Source organism: Lactuca saligna, chromosome 2 (genome assembly GCF_052625555.1).
Source record: "Lactuca saligna cultivar CGN05327 chromosome 2, ASM5262555v1, whole genome shotgun sequence".
Classification (NCBI taxonomy): Eukaryota; Viridiplantae; Streptophyta; class Magnoliopsida; order Asterales; family Asteraceae; genus Lactuca; species Lactuca saligna.
In genome coordinates, this window is record NC_136418.1 from 58,398,545 (window position 1) to 58,410,734 (window position 12,190).

The window sequence follows — 12,190 nt, forward strand, 5'->3', positions numbered from 1 at the left end:
ATTTCCCTATATGTAGAGTTTAGTATATTAGCATTAGATATCGACATGGAAACTCACTAGTGCGTGTGTTTGGTGTCGTAGGATCCCGGTAGTAAGACGTTGGTGCATCCCGAAGTACCGCTTGTGTCTACACAAAACATCGTGAGTATTCACGCACTCCCCTATTTTCGTTTTTTATGTTTTGGGGTGGAAAAGCATGTCCAGAAAAACTATTGTTTGCATGTTGTACTTAAATTGAATTGTATCAAACATGATTGCTATTGTATTGCTATGTTTCTTTATGTATGTCTATGCAACACGGAACATGAGAACTTATCGTACAAAGGCCCTTCCCTTATCTCTAACCATTAACTCTTTGAGCCAATGGTCGTTATGGATAGCGCTATTAGGAATTGACAACTCCTCACTCGCCCGAATCGCTGGAGTGCATGATACCATATTCATCTATGGAACGATAAGCATAGATCTCGATAGGGCTTCAGTCATAGGTTTGGTTGAGACTCATTGTTTGCTCATACACATACAAACTCGTTTCTCGTTATAGCAATAAACTTGTATTCATTAATAGCAATCAACTTGTTTATCATTGAAGCAATGTACTTGTATTTACGAAAAGCCTTATTGTACGCTCGATTTTATAAACTTGTGATACTCACCAACTATTTTCATAGTTGACGCTCGTTTTACATGCTTTTTCAGGAAATAATTAGTAAGTGGATGTAAAGATTCATCATCATAGAGCATGCTGCATCGTGTTGAAGCTATTATGAAGCTATATTTTGAACAATGTTATTTTGAAAAACTTGTATTTTGTTCTTTTGAAGCTATGGGTTGTAAACTTTTAAATACTACTATGGTGATGTATCTTTATCTTTTGCAATGAAACCGTTATCGCTGTCATACCTTGCGTTTCCGCTTTAGCGGGGTGTGACAATACAATTTGATTTTAACCTCTCTTAGATCTCTCAGGTAGTCAAGAGATATTCGCTTCTAATGTCCCTTTAAATGGCAGTAGAGTCAAGTGGACTCTTTGGCATTCACACATGAAACTATCTCAGAACTGGCTTTTCTCTTACGGTCAAATCTTTTGACCATGGATAATTCCTTTCCTTTAGGAGAAGCAATCATTTGTGGGATGTCTATGATATTTCCTATGTCCATGGAAATTTGGGATGTAGATCTTCAATAAGGGTCATGTTGTGATCTGTCATATATTTTTCTTTAACAAACTGACCATACGACTCAGCAAGTGACTGAAGAATCAAGTCAACATCGAACTTCCTCAAGAAAATGACATCCAACATTTCTAGCTTGTCAATATGCAACTTCATCTCCAAGACTTCAGCACATATAGACTTTCCATCTTCGTGTTTGCTTTCCAGTAGGGCTTGAGTGACCTTGAACTTTTCAAGTCGATGAACATGTGGTTCAGGGAGAATTATTTCTAGTTCCTCGATCAAAACATGGAATGATTTCTAGTTCCTCGATCAAAACATGGAATATCATCTTCTTAAAACCTTTTTCCAAAATGATAAAGTAGACCATAGTTTTCAGAACTAGACATCTACAAGTGGAGAAATTCAAGGTAGTTGATTCAAGTCCTTAATATAACACCCGAATGACATATTCAGGCTAGGACCTGACACAATAATTTACAATTCAGAAGAGGGATGTCATAATAAAATTGAAAACTATTCGTCGGTAGGTAAATGACGATTTAGCAATTCCGTCATGAAAACGAAGTTTTTAATCAAATTAGGTTTTAAATGAAACTCTTAGATCTTTTGAGATTCATTGAACTTTTCAATGAAATGTTTAATCTCAATTATTCCCTTCAAGTTGGTGACTGGGATACCGAGGATCACAAATAAGGTGTGAATAACCATGCAAATTAGCTTGGTACTCTCGAAGTCATTTATCACATAATCAATGTGCCGATTAACTATGCACACTCCATTTATCTACGAAAAACTACGAGCTACCCATTTCCATCCTTCATTAGTCCCGTATTAGTGTGCTGGTTAATGACACACGCTCCACTAACAACCAACAAGGTACAATGTGCAATTTCATAGATTAACACCAAATTCACAATTTTCATAAGTAACTAAGATTGGGAATTTATAAAACATTTAGTAACTTGTATTTCATTATACTTATTAATGAAAGTTTATGTCCTATCCTAACCATTCGACTAACGACCCTACACTGATCAAGCGTGCGGTGGGTGAAAGTGGACACCCATTCAATCGTCATTTTATAGGCAATTTCCTTAAACACCCCTTATAGACCAGCTTCGTGGATGAGACCTATTAACGGTAAGACTGACCTTTTATTTATAAATATACAATATACTAAACTTTTAATTTTATATAGTATAAGGGTGTATTTTACACATTTAAAATATTTCGTGGTTTAATCAATTAATAAATTAGACTTTTAATTTAATTAAATTTAAACAATATAATTATGGTTTTATTAAATTTCTCTTTTAATTAAATATTTAATTAATTCAATAAAATCCATAAAGGTGTAATTTGAATTATTCAAAAACATCAAGGTTCCAAATATGAAATTCAAAATTAAAACTATTTAATTAATTAAATTTTTTAAGTTATGAAACCAAGAGTTGCACCTTTTGTAACCTTTTCAATTACTAGGGTTCTAGAATTTGATATTTATAAATGAGACTTTTCAAATTCCAAAACATGAGGGCATGTTTTAAAACTCTTCAAAATCATTTAGATCAAATTTTTAACTAATAAAATAATCATATATTTTCTCTTTTACTAATTTGACCTAATTCAACTCATATAACAACACAATTCAAATCCAATAATACAAATAATCAAGTTATCATATAATCAAATAATTATCTTAAATTTTGACATTTTATCTTTTAATTGGATGAGGATAATCACTACCGTATCGGAAAAATAGAATTTTAAGATTCAAAATAGTTTGTGGTAAGGTTCCTAATCCAATTCAGGCCAAAAACTAGAAAAAACTACCAACAGGTGGTCCAACTCATCGAGTTAGGGCATGAACTCATTGTGTTCATCACCAGATGATCCAACTCGTCGAGTTCCCACATGGGACTCGTCGAGTCCAGCAGCCAAAGGCAAAAACGAAACTTTTTCATCTTTGAAAACAATACAATCGTATCAGTATAACAGAAAGCACCCTAGGCTCATATAATGCTTTTGGGTTTTGAGCACTATAACATCCCTATGGTGCATATACAACCCTAATGCTTTGGATCTATGTTTTCTCACGTTATGCGTGCAATAAATTATCCAAAGCATGAAACATATAACTAGCATACAACTTTGACATTTGAAATATAAAAACTAGTTAGATGAATACCTCTTTGTTGTAGCTTGTAGAACTTGACCTTTCAAGTGCTTAGCACCTCAAATGTGATGCCTCAAATGAGTCAAAAACACCACCAATAATGGAGGATAATGAGAGATAGGCTAGAAGGCACACAAAAATGGATAAGATTCTTCTTGTAACTCTTAGGACCATTTTTGGTGAAGCTAGGGGTCACATCTATAGTGTCAAATTCCTAGGGTTTCACTTGTAAAACCTAATTCACTTCCTTGGGCCTTTAATCCAATAATCCATATGATAAGCCCTTGGGACTAACTCTTCATGGACTCCCACATAAGGTTAGTCTATCCTAATCAACATGGATCATTAGCCCAAACCATATGTATTACTGATTTACTTAATCATTTCCCGTTAATTTAATCATTCTCTTTTGATCACTAAATTAATTCCAAAGTAATTCCTCAATTAATATATTATTCTTATAATATATTAATAAATCACAAATAACTTCTTTCTCAAATATACATCTTATCAAATTGCTCCGGCGAAGGGAACCCAAAAGGACCATGCAACTATCGGGTAAAGTACATACCAATTATAGTTATGGGCTTAGAAACGTAATCCAAAAGTCTCCCACTTGGATAAGTCTAATAACTATAATTACCAATGTAGCTTCAAAATCTGATTAGCAATCGTAGCTATCAAAAGCCGTTGTCGAACTCTGATCTTATCAGCAACGCATCCTTTAGATAAGGGATAAATATTCCTCCGTGCTATAAGATCTCTTATGGACATGAGACATGGATTATAATCATTCTCTCTATGCACGTGTTGTTTCCAGATTTCCAATTAATGAAGATTAACTATATATGAGCACGTTAACTTCGTCCAGGCCTGGGCAAGCGCTTGAGGTGTCATCACTAAATCATTAAGGGGCCCACATATATCACTTTTATCCCTCTTAGGGTAAAAGGAACGGATAAACTTCGACTCATATGCTTGTTTAATTTACTCATCAAATCACACACAACAATACGTTTTTTAACACTAAGTTACTGGTGCATTTGCGTATCATCAATGTGTAACCAACTTGTAAACTACAACTCATATGTCTCCATTTCAAGAATATAAGATATTATCGTATCACAATCACTCATGAAAAAAATAAATGAAGTGATTCTTATTTTAGGAGTAATTATGAACACTACAACAAACTTGTCCCATGTCTAAGCACTTTTGCAGTCGGATTCATGACCATCTTACCTGATTACTTACTTCTAAAGTATGATCGACTGTGGATGTTCAAATAACCTAGTTATTCGGGAAGTAAAACATGTGAAGCGAAACTCACGAATAAACTATTCCAATATGGTCTCCAAACTTTTATATATAAATAAGACACTTATTATTTAATCACCATGTTGATTAGACCTTATTCATGTACAACGTTTCGATCAATCAACGTAATCCTTGAATTAAAATAATAGTTATCCCATGCTCCTAGCATGCATATTATGTTCATGTATGGTCCTTTCCTTATGAAATACATCAAATGAACACATTTTCAGTGATGCTCATTTCACAATTTCCTAATCCTTATCACAAGTGTGAGAATACCATATTCTTGCCACTACTAGAATCTGTTCGAGTCTAAACTTACATGTTATGGTCCTTTTGTAATGTATAGGCATAAAAGTCATAGACACTTGGTCAATGATATTACAAAGTATTCTATTTGAGAATGCTACAAGACAATTCCCTGGAATTGAAGTCTCACATTCAAAGAACATTCCTTGAACATCCTTCTTGCATTAAAGTTTCTAATTCACACAAAGATTCTGAATATATCCAACTCACATTATGGAAATGTTTCCATAATTCACATATGACTGTCTATTCTAAATAGAATTCTATCTATCTGAATTATATATTAATACGGTCCACAGTGACTATACAACGGTTCACAAGTAACCAATCTTCAGTGAACCTTAGATTGTACTTGACAGTTGTTTATCAAATTTAGTAATATCAGTTTGTGGTCCTTTTTTCCTTCTTAATTTTCTAGGCATCTGGAAAAATTAGAACAAGCCAATATTGTGACAATCTGATATTTCAACTATATGTAAACGACCTAAAAAGTCAACTATCGTAACCACGTTCATTATAATGAAATTAACTTCGAAAACAAAATGTCAAAAAATCACTAAATAAATTACTTATTATGTTAGATGTCAATAAACCGTGATCATACGTAAAAAGAACGCCCAAATCTGACTTCGTATAAGAAAGTTATGAATTTTCTAAGTGCAGCTTAGAAACAGACAACTAAAAACTCGAAACAGAGATCGATCAACTTTTGACCAGAATGACCTAAATGAGAATCGAAGGTATCGACAATGGTTTTTCAACGGTAAAAAGTCTGGCAAAAACAGACGTCAGATAATGAAGTTATGAATTTTTAAAGAAATTTTCTTACCGCGACCTTTTAAAAATAAATAATAAATATAATTTCAAAATTTGCCGACAAAATCTAAACAAAAGTTGTAGAGTATAGTCTCACCTACACGTGGATGTAAAGAACGTCAAAAACGGAGTTCGTATGAAGAAGATATGAATTTTTGAAGTTTATTAAATAATAAATATATAAATTTTAATGAAAACTTCGGTATTATCTGAAGGCTGAGTCTTGGCCTCGGATTGTCCACGTCGTACCCTATGCGAAGCCACGTCCTATCCTATCTAGAGGTCCGAGTCAGTAGAGGATGCGTGCATGCGTGACACATGGGTACGCCCCATGTACACCCCGCGTACGGAGGCAGTTCAAACTCCTTATAAAAGGGATGCGAGGGTTCCGAAGAAAAGGGCCTTTCTCTCTCTTTTCTCTTGCGTTTTTGCCTCATTTTCCATGCCCGTGCTATCCCGAAGTCCCGATCACATTGCTCAAGTCCCGAGGGTCATTTGTGCTCCAGAGATTCCAGAGAATCCCGAGAAAATCCGCTTTCTCGAGTCGAAATTCTGTCCGGTTTTCATCCCGCCTTCTCTGATCTTTCAAGTGAGTTCATACCCCTATAATTCACAGTTTCAAATGTTTTATGAGTACTTTTATATGATTTTAAGGGGGGGAATACAAGTAAAACACTCGATTATTATTGTGTGTTATATAAAGTTTCACTATACGCGTTTTATCAACGGAATCATGTGTGATTTATAACTATTATAGGGAAACTTTCATATGCAAATAATACCATGACAATATTTTATCTTTTGAAATAAGAAATGAGTTATGTATTTATGTAAATGAAACATTCTGCTTATACTATATTTATGCGTGTCAGTTTTGGCACAACAAAAACTATACTTTTCATAACAAGTGAACACTTTCACTAGGGTTTATTATACAAACGAAACACACTTTTAGGAAAGTATAATAAGTATAGTTTTACGAGAATACTACGAACTTTTACATACATGGAAATACTATTTCAAGAAGCTACTTTCATATACAATAACAAACAAACATTTTCACACATAAATCTATTTTATACTAAGTTTTGTGAGGCATTAAACTTCACGTACGCTCGAGTACACATTTCAAGTCCTGTATTATATACCAGAATCCCTTGGAGGGGGAGCATGGTGTTTGTGTATAGATCTAAATGGGATTGAAAACCCCGCATCCTGACTGTTAGCTACAGTACACCATTTGGGGTGACAAACGTTAGAACATTCCAACGCCTGAAGAACATTGTGTATAGGCATTCCTTGTCAATAGCAAGCTTATAAAACTCACATAGTGTATTAAAAACACATTGATTTACGGGGGTTTTCAGATATAATGGAGGTTTTATACGTACATAAATTCATTTATTTTATGCATGAAAAACCCAATTGTGGTATAAGTTTGGAATTTCAAACCACTACTCATCAATGGGAAAACATCAACTTTTTAACATATATTGTTCTTCATTTAAAGCTATGTTTTTACTAGTAGGAAATATGAGATTTTCTAGAGACTAACAAACAAAAACGAACCATTTCATTTTCATACAAATACTATCATTAAATTCTTATGTAACTCACCAACTTAAATGCTGATCTACTCTTTCAAAACTACTTGTATGTCCCAAGGACTTAGTAATTACAGGTACTAAACAACTTTTGAAGAAGGAACGCTGCGGCACTAGTTTAAATTCATATTTTGGCATCATATTGTAACTTGTTTTGAACATGTACTCTTTTGAACAATGTAAACTTTCAATTATATATATGATGGTTGTATTGCTTTCTTTACTATGTATTCATTTGTTACGTTACCACATGAAGTCATCCGCTCCCGAACGTTTCTGCCGTTCCGATTTGGGGGTGTGACAGATTGGTAGCAGAGCAATTTTTATAGTGAACTAAGTATATTGAACCTCATAAGATATACAAACTATAAATTCTTAGGGACTCAAAGTCTCTGACAAAAGGTTTTCACACTTAAAATCCTTATTTTATTTAATACATTATTTTAAGTCATGAAAATACAAAATACATGCATAGAACGACATATTTTCACGATGAGAACTATACAAAAAGTATGAAGACGAGTTGGACACTACGATTAGTTCTCGAGATATGTAATCAAATTTGGGACGAATATAGCCTGATCAACTATATTTATCCGAAATTAGACTAACGTATATCGAGGAATGATCATAGTGAGAAACAAGTCAAAACTTACCAAAATGGACACTAGTATCAAACGTACAGTTTAAATACTATAGGAGTATTTGGTGCATACAATAGATTAATTAGTATTACATGTTCTCAAGTTTTTTTCAAATATTATAACCCTATTCTCGTATAGTCAAATGGATGGGTTTCACCCACAAGGGGACCCCTACTACCCGAACCAGGGCAACGGAGGATGGGTAGAGGAGGATCCGGAAGAGGACGAAGAACCTATCGAGTTGGATGAAGGGGACGACTCTGGTACAGACTCGGAACCAGAGGTAGTCTACCCTCCAGCCATTAGGAGGAACTTCCAGGGTCCGACTCCCGTTTGGGGAAGTCACCTCACTCGTTGGAGCCAGCAACAAGGGATACGCTCTCCCTACGGTATGTGTCGAGACTTATACGACATCAAGAACGGAGGTTCAGCTGACCGAGCACTTCCGGTCATGGTAGGTAAACTGGCCAACCAGTCCTACTAATCGGGAGTCCAAGCAAATGGAATCTGCAACGTCAACGTGGAAGTACAAGTTCACACGGCCGACATCCGTCGTCTGGATATGTTGCATAATGACACCCACCTCCTCGCCGATGCATTCCAAACTCAAATGAATGCAGCCCTCGCATAGTTGAGGGAACAACAAGCTGCCTTCGATAGGCGTCTTATGGAGTCAAAGTAATCAGATGCGGAGTCATGCTCCAAGCGCAACACATGTCGCGAGTAGTACTTGTGAAAACCTCAAATTTTGTTATAAGATAGGACCTCGGCTAAAAGTTTTTACTTTCTTAAAATTTTTGTAATCGAAGACCCTTTTAAGGGTCAAATTTTCGTGATCGTTATATCATCTATTATATTAATATATATCGCACGCTATGATTACTACGTTGAGTATCTCGTTCAGTCTTTAAAATATTATGGAAAAACCATACGCTTGTTCATATGTTCGGATTTACGAATAACATTCGTTCTTCTATCTTTGAGACTCATACTATCATCTGTTGTTGAACTATAGCAATTTAGTTCATGAGACACATACATTTTCTATACTATGGACTTGTTACCCTTGTTTTTTCAATCTTTAGTTGAAGGATGCCTCCGCGTAGAAATCCGAGATGAAACAACGGTGGGGAAGCACCGATACCACCACCACCTCCACCTCCTCAATTTGATGTTGTCATATTCCAGGCAGCAGTCACCGCAGCTGTAGCTGCTGCCATGTCATAGATCAATACACTAGTTACTACTGGCTCAGGAATTGGCATACATCCTTCCAACCATGGCGATAGTCATGGGCAACCCCGGGAGTGTACCTATAAAGACTTTACGAATGCTAAGCCCCGGATGTTTAATGGAATGGGTGGTGTGATAATTTTAAGGCAGTGGATTGAAAGGACGGAATCAGTCATTGAAATTTGCTCTTGCCCTGAGCACAACAAAGTCAAGTTTGCAACTTACACACTTACTGATAGGGCTTTAACTTGGTGGAATGGCCACGTTAAGGTACTTACCCTGATAGTGGCAATCTCAATAAGTTGGGAGAGCTTGAAAATCATGCTGATGAGCGAGTACTGTCCACGGGGAGAGATTCAAAAACTCGAGCACGAACTCTAGACTATGGGAATGATTGGTACCGACATAGCAACTTATACCAACAGATTCTGCGATCTGGCAATCGTTTGCCCAGATATGATTGCTCCCGAGAGCAAGAAAATAGAGCGATACATTTCGGGACTGTCACCCCAAATTCAGTCAAGCGTGTTAGCTTCAAAACCTGACACTTTTGAAAGTGCCAAAGAGCTGGCACAATCGCTTATTGATCACGGAAATCATCAAAAGTCAACAACTTCTGCACCAGAACCACAAAAGGGAAACAAAAATAACATCAAAAAGAAGAAGAAGAAGAAACAACAAGAAGAAGAAGAGAGGGTGGAATAAGGGGAAGGGTGGGTCTTCCTAAGAATCCTCGAAGAAACAACAACTGGTTGCAGTAAACGCTGCGACTGTACCTACTACAGCTCCTACAAATCTCTACCCAACAAAGCCTTATGTGGGCAACCTCCCAAAGTGCGCCAAGTGCAATTACCATCACCACGGACCTTGTCGGGAAATGCAGTGCTCCAACTGCAATAGAAAGGCACACACTGTCTGTTTCTGCAAGGCCCCCGTGAAGCTGATCACTCAAGTTCCTAATGCTGGTGTAGGCTAAGCATGCTACGGTTGTGGCGAGGTGGGGCACTACAAAAGAAACTACCCAAAGGCAGCGAATACCGGCGGAGTGGGACGAGTATTAGCTATTGGTCACGAGGAATCCGTAGCTGATCCTACTATAGTTGCTAGTACGTTTCTTCTTGATAATTCATATGCATGCATCCTATTCGATAGTGGAGCAGAGAGAAGCTTTGTGAGCAAAAACTTTATTCACTTACTTAAACATAAACCTAGCATGTTAGAAGAATCATTCACTGTAGAAATGGAAAATGGAAAAATGGAAAACACTGGTTGCATATACATGGGTTGTACATTAACTTTAGACGGTCACTCTTTCCCAATCAACCTCATTGCCAGTCCAAATAAAAAGTTCCGACGTTATAGTTGGCATGGATTGGTAAAGTCCTCTTCGCGCCGATATCATGTGCTTTGAAAAATCCATTCGTCTAAATCTCCCTAACAATGAAACATTAGTGATTTAGGGCGACAAATCAAGTACAAACCTTCACATCATTTCGTGCATCCAAGCTCGAAAGTGTTTGCGGATGGATTATTAGGCATTTCTTGCACACATCATCGATACGAGTCGAGAAGTAAAGGATATTAACAGCATTCCAGAGGTACGTGACTTTCCCGATATCTTTCTAGAAGAACCACCGGGTCTACCACCACAATGCCAAGTCGAGTTCAGAATCGATTTAATTCCAGGGGCTACCCCTGTAGCAAAATCGCCTTATCGTCTGGCAACAGCAGAGATGCAAGAACTTTCCGATCAGCTTAACGAACTCCACCAAAAAGGATTCATTAGACCAAGTTTCTCACCCTGGGGAGCACCGATCTTGTTTGTGAAGAAGAAAGATAGATCATTCCGGATGTGCATCGACTACCGACAGCTGAACAAACTCACTGTAAAAATTCGTTACCCTCTGCCCCGCATTGACGACCTATTTGATCAACTTCAAGGAGCGAGCTACTTCTCGAAGATAGATCTACGATCCGGATATCACCAATTACGAGTGCTAGAGGAAGACGTTCCCAAGACAGCCTTCCGAACCCGTTATGGACACTACGAATTTGTAGTGATGCTGTTCAGATTAACCAACGCACCAGCAGTATTCATGGACCTAATGAATAGAGTGTTCCGTCCTTACTTGGATCAGTTCGTCATCGTATTCATCGATGATATACTTATCTACTCCTGATGTAAGGAAGAACATAGTCAGCACCTACGAAGAGTCTTAGAAACGCTACGATCAGAGAAGCTCTATGTGAATTTCTCTAAATGTGAATTTTGGATTCGAAGAGTCGAATTTTTGGGCCACGTTGTTAGCGAAAAAGGGATACATGTGGACCCCTCCAAAAATAAGGCCATTGAGAACTGGTCGGCACCAAAGACACTTACAGAGATTCGTCAATTTCTAGGTCTAGATGGGTACTATCGTAGATTCATAAAGAACTTCTCTAGCATCGCGAAACCTCTTACTACATTAACCCAGAAAGGCGTGGTCTTTGACTGGGAAGCAAAACAAGAGAAGGCGATTCAAACAATGAAACAAGCGTTATGCACCACACCAATACTATCCCTCCCCGAAGGGATAGAAGATTTTCTAGTGTATTGCGATGCATCAAATCAAGGGCTTCGTTGTGTTCTTACGCAACGAGGGAAGGTTATTGCTTATGCCTCCCGTCAGCTTAAGACACACGGAGTAAATTATACAGCACATGATCTTGAGTTAGGAGCAGTGATATTTGCTTTAAAGATCTGGAGACACTACCTGTACGGAACGAAGAGTACTATTTACACCGACCACAAGAGCCTTCAACACATTTTCGATCAGAAGGAGCTCAACATGCGACAACGACGATGGGTCGAGTTACTCAATGATTACGAATGCGAGATTCGTTATCATCATGGCAAAGCCATTATAGTAGCTG